The sequence below is a fragment of the Hylobates moloch genome, unplaced genomic scaffold (assembly GCF_009828535.3).
Source record: "Hylobates moloch isolate HMO894 unplaced genomic scaffold, HMol_V3 SCAFFOLD_8, whole genome shotgun sequence".
In the NCBI taxonomy this organism is placed as follows: domain Eukaryota; kingdom Metazoa; phylum Chordata; class Mammalia; order Primates; family Hylobatidae; genus Hylobates; species Hylobates moloch.
The window spans coordinates 79,575,943-79,581,825 of NW_026652283.1; the positions used below are offsets into that span (position 1 = coordinate 79,575,943).

The 5,883-nt window shown below is 47.6% G+C and overlaps 1 protein-coding gene across 1 annotated transcript in view; it reads left to right on the forward strand.

The window, feature by feature from the left end:
- Nucleotides 1–5,547, forward strand: part of TRAIP (TRAF interacting protein) — a 38,410-nt gene extending 32,863 nt beyond the window's left edge. Inside the window, exon 16 of the transcript XR_009214440.1 lies at nt 5,495–5,547. The gene's annotated coding sequence lies outside the window, so the exon portion shown is untranslated. The remainder of the gene's footprint in view (nt 1–5,494) is intronic.
- Nucleotides 5,548–5,883: the final 336 nt, after the last annotated feature.

A 5,883-nucleotide genomic window follows, 5' to 3' on the forward strand; every position in this document is an offset into this window, starting at 1 on the left:
TTCTCTTTTTTTTTTTTTTTTTTTGAGATGAAGTCTCACTCTGTTGCCCAGGCTGGAGTGCAGTGGCGCAATCTCAGCTCACTGCAACCTCCACCTCCCGGGTTCAAGCAGTTCTCCTGCCTAAACCTCCCAAGTAGCTGGGATTACAGGCAGCATGCCACCATGCCCAGCTAATTTTTGTATTTTTAGTAGAAACAGGGTTTTACCATGTTGGCCAGGCTGATCTCAAACTCCTGACCTCAGGTGATTTGCCTGCCTCAGCCTTCCAAAGTGCTGGGATTACAGACATGAGCTGCCACACCTGGCTCCCCCCCCTTTTTTTTTTCTTTTTAAATAGAGACCAGGTCTCACGTGTAGCCAGGTTGGTCTCAAACTCCTGGGTTCAAGTGATCCTCCTGCCTCAGCCCCGCAAAGTGTTGGGATTACAGGTGTAAGCCACCATGTCTAGTCCTTACTGTCTTGATTACTGTAGCTTTATAGTAAGTCTTTTTTTTTTTTTTTTTTTTGAGACGGAGTCTCGCTCTTCTGTCGCCCAGGCTGGAGTGCAGTGGCGCAGTCTCGGCTCACTGCAAGCTCCGCCTCCCGGGTTCACGCCATTCTCCTGCCTCAGCCTCTCCGAGTAGCTGGGACTACAGGCGCCCGCCACCACGCCCGGCTAATTTTTTGTATTTTTAGTAGAGACGGGGTTTCACCGTGGTCTCGATCTCCTGACCTCGTGATCCGCCCGCCTCGGCCTCCCAAAGTGCTGGGATTACAAGCGTGAGCCACCGCGCCTGGCTTATAGTAAGTCTTGAAGTCAGGAAGTGTCACTCCTCTGACTTTGCTCTTCTTCAATATTGTGTTGGCTATTCTTGGCCTTTTGCTTTTCCATATAAACTTTGGAATTAGACCGGGTGCAGTGGCTCACATCTGTAATCTCAGCACTTTTAGAGGCTGAGGCAGGAGGATCGCCTGAACCAAGGAGTTTGAAACCAGCCTGGGCAACATGGCGAAACCCCATCTCTAAGAAAAAATACAGGCTGGGCGCTGTGGCTCACGCCTGTAATTCCAGCACTTTGGGAGGCCAAGGCAGGCGGATCATGAGGTCAGGAGTTCGAGACCAGCCTGACCAACATGGTGAAACCCCATCTCTAATAAAAATACAAAAATTAGCTGAGTTTGGTGGCGGGCGCCTGTAATCCCAGCTGCTCGGGAGGCTGAGGCAGGAGAATTGCTTGAACCCGGGAGGCGGAGGTTGCAGTGAGCCGAGATAGCGCCATTTTACTCCAGCCTGGCCGACAAAGTGAGACTTTGTTTCAAAAAAAAAAAAAAAAAAGGAAAACAACGCAAATTTTATTTTTATTTATTTATTCATTTTGAGACAAGGTCTCTCTATGTCACCCAGGCTGGAGTGCAGTGGTGTGATCTCAGCTCACTGCAACCTCCACCTCCCAGGTTCAAGCGATTCTTGTGCCTCAGCCCCCTGGGTAGCTGGGATTACAGGTGTGCTCCACCACGCCCATCTAATTTTTGGCATTTTTAGTAGAGATGGGGTTTCGTCATGTTAGCCAAGTTGGTCTCAAACTCCTGGCCTCAAGTAATTCTCCCACATTGGCCTCCCAAAGTGCTGGGATTACAGGTGTGAGCCACTGCACCTGGCCATATCATCCAATTTTTTAAATGGGCAAAGATCTGAATACACATCTCACCAAAGAAGATATACAGATGGCAAGTAGGGATATGAAAAGATGTTTAACATCATATGTCATCAGAGAACTGCAAACTAAAACAGTAAGATAGCACTACTTACCTATTAGAATGGCTAAAATCCAAAACACTGACACCACCAAATGCTGGCAAGATGTGAAGCAATAGGAATTCTCATTCATTGCTGGTAGGAATGCAAAGTGGTATATAGCCATTTTGGAAGACACTTTGGCAGTTGCTTGTTTGTTTGTTTGTTTTGAGACCGAGTCTTGCTCTGTAGCCCAGGCTGGAGTGCAGTGGGGTGATCTCACCTTACTGCAAACTCCACCTCCGGGGCTCAAGTGATTCTCCTGCCTCAGCCTCCTGAGTAGCTGGGATTACAGATGCTTGCCACCACACCTGAACAATTTTTGTATTTTTATTTATTTATTTGAGAGGGAGTCTCACTCTTGTCACCCAGGCTTGAGTGCAGTGGCGTGATCTCGGTTCACTGCAACCTCCATCTCCCAAGTTCAAGTGATTCTCCTGCTTTAGCCTCTCGAGTAGCTGGGGTTACAGGCGCCTGCCACCACACCTGGCTAAATTTTGTATTTTTAGTAGAGACAGGGTTTCACCATTTTGGCCAGGCTGGTCTCGAACTCCTGACCTCAGGTGATCTGCCTTCCTCCACCTCCCAAAGTGCTGGGATTACACTGCGCTCGGCCCTGTATTTTTTATTATTATTTGAGACAGAGTCTCACTCTGTCACCCAGGCTGGAGTGCAGTGGCCCGATTTAGGCTCACTACAACCCCTGCCTCCCGGGTTCAAGTGATTCTCCCATCTCAGCCTCCCGAGTAGCTGGGACTATAGGCGCACACCACCATGCCTGGCTAATTTTTTTGTATTTTTAGAAGAGATGGGATTTTCACCATGCTGCCCAGGCTGGTCTCAAACTCCTGAGCTCAGACAATCCGCCCACCTAGGCCTCCCAAAGTGCTGGAATTACAGGTGTGAGCCACTGTGCCCGACATAGCCACTACATCCGAGGCATTTTTACAAAGCTAAACGTAGTCTTAATCCCGACATAGCCACCACACCCACGGCATTCTTACAAAGCTAAATGTAGTCTTAATACAGCAATTGTGCTTTTCATTATTTTCCAAAGACCAAATGAGTGTTTGTTTGTTTGTTTGTTTGCTTGTTTTTGAGACAGAGTCTTGCTCTGTTGCCCAGGCTGGAGTGCAATGGCGTGATCTCGGCTCACTGCAACCTCCGCCTCTTGGGTTCAAGCAATTCTCCCTGCCTCAGCCTCCCGAATTACAGGCACTTGCTACCATGCCCGGCTAATTTTTGTATTTTTAGTAGAGATGGGGTTTCGCCATGTTGGCTAGGCTGGTCTTGAACTCCTGACCTCAGGTGATCTGCCCGCCTCAGCCTCCCAAAGTGCTGGGATTACAGGCGTGAGCCACTGCGCTGGGCCCCAAATGAGTTTTTAAAAACCCAAAGCTAGCAAATGAGTTTAAAAAAATGATGTTCACACAACACTCAGTACATAAATATTTATGGCAGCTGTATTTATAATTGCCAAAACTTGGGAGCAACTTCAATAGGGGAAACTGTGTGTGTGTAGAGGAAGGGGTCTATAGGAGCTCTCCACGTAGATGCTTATCACTGGACTGGAGGCAGCAGCTGCTATGAGAAAAGTGAAAATTTACTGAAGTTTACCAGCCTCTTCATCAACCTCTCCCCTGGATGCTGAAAATGTTCTACTAGACCAAATTTCCAAAATGGTTGCTTCAGATAATTTCAACCAGCTCAATTTTTGCTGTGGAGAGATGGATTCCTGGAACTCTCTGCTCCTCCATCCTCCTTGATAAGACTTTATTTTATTTTGTTTTTGAGACAAGATCTCACTCTGTCACACAGGCTGGAGTGCAGTGGCATGATCATGGCTTACTGCAATCTCGACCTCCTGGGCTCAAGCGATCCTCCCACCTCAACCTCCTGAATAGCTGGGACTAGTGGTGCACACCACCACACCTGGCTAGAGGGTTTTTTATTGTTGTTTGTTTGTAGGGACAGGTTCCCACTATATTGCACAAAGCGGTCTTGGACTCCTGGGTTCAAGTCACCTTCCTGCCTCAGCCTCCCATGGTGCTGGGATTACAGGTGTGAGCCAGCATGCCCAGCTCAACATGACTTTCAAACAACACATCCTTAAACAATCAATAGGTCAAAGAAGAAATCAAAAGGGAAATTAATAACACTTTGAGATGAATGAAAATGAAAATACACCAAAATTTGTGGATGCTGTAAAAGATGAACTGAGAGGGAAATTTATAACTGTAAAAACCTGTATTTTAAAAGAAGATCTGGCTGGGTGCAGTGGCTCATGCCTGTAATCCTAGCACTTTGGGAGGCCAAGGTGAGAGGATCACTTGTGCCCAGGAGTTTGAGACCAGCCTGGGCAACATGGTGAACCCCCCATCTCTACCAAAATAAATATACAAAAATTATCCTGGTGTGGTGGTGCAGGCCTATAGTCCCAGCTACTTGGGAGGCTGAGGTGGGAGGATCACCTGAGCCCGGGACACAGAATTTGCAGTGAGCAGTGATCATGCCACTGCACTCCAGCCTGGGCTACAAAGTGAGGCCCTGTCTCAAAAAGCAAACAACAAAAAGATCTCAAATCAGTAATCTCACTGTATACCTGAAGGAACTAGAAGAACAACAAACTAGGCAAGGTGGTTCACACCTGTAATGCCAACACTTTAGGAGGCTGAGGCAGGCGGATTACTTGAGTCCAGGAGTTGGAGACTAGCCTGGCCAACATGGTGAAACCCCAACTCTACTAAAAATACTAAAATTAGCTGGGCATGGTGGCACGGGCCTGTACTCCCAGCTACTCAAGAGGCTGGGGTGGGAGGGTTGCCTGAGCTCAGGAGGTTGAGGCTGCAGTAAGCTGTGATCGTGCCACTGCACTCCAGCCTGAGTGACAGAGCGAGACCCTGTCTCAAAAAAAAAGAATTATAAGAGGATATGATGAAAATTCTATGCCAACAAATTATATAACATAGTCAAAATGGATAAATTCCTAGAAACACAAAAATTAAACAAACTGTCTCAAAGAAGAAATAGAATACCTTACTATAACTAGTAAGGGTATTGAATCAGTCATACAAAATCTCAGCCGGGCACAGTGGCTCACGCTTGTAATCCCAGCATTTTGGGAGGCCGAGGCAGGCAGATCACTTGAGGTCAGGAGTTCGAGACCAGCCTAGCCAACATGGTAAAACCCCCGTCTCTACTAAAAATACAAAAATATTAACCAGGCATGGTGGCGCATGCCTATAATCCCAGCTACTTGGGAGGCTGAGGCAGGAGAACCACTTGAACCAGGGAGGTGGAAGTTTCAGTGAGCCCAGATTGCGCCACTATACTCCAGCCTGGGCAACAGACCGAGACTCTGTCTCAAAACAAAAAAAAGAAAAAAAAAAATCTTCGCTGAGCATGGTGGCTCACGCCTGTAATCCCAGCACTTTGGAAGGCCAAGATGGGAGGATCACTTGCTTTCAAGAATTTGAGGCCAGCCTGGACAACATGGTAAGACCCCGTCTCTATAAAATTTTTAAAAATTAGCTGGGCATGGTGGTGCATGCCTGTGGTCTCAGCTACTTGGGAGGCTGAAGTAGGAGAATTCCTTGAGCCCAGGAGGCTGCAGTGAGCCATGTTTGCACCATTGCACTCCAGCTTGGGAGACAGAGTGAGACCCTGTCTCAAAAAAAAAAAAAAAAAAAAAGAGAAAAGAAAAATTTATTTGGCTTACAGATGTCTGGGCTGTACAAGAAGAGTGGCAGCAGCATCTGCTTCCGGTGAAGGCATTAGGCTCCTTCTACTCAGCAGAAGACAACATGGAGCTGGCATGTGCAGAGACCACATGGTAAGAGAAGAAGCCAATGGGGGGATGCAATGGGAGGATGGGGAGAGACACACTTTTTTTTTTTTTTTTGAGAAGGAGTCTTGCTCTGTGCCCCAGGCTGGAGTGCAGTGGCGCGATCTCCGCTCAATGCAGGCTCTGCCTCCCGGGTTCACGCCATTCTCTTGCCTCAGCCTCCCGAGTAGCTGGGACTACAGGTGCCTGCCACCACACCTGGCTAATTTTTTGTATTTTTAGTAGAGACGGGGTTTCACCATGTTAGCCAGGATGGTCTCGATCT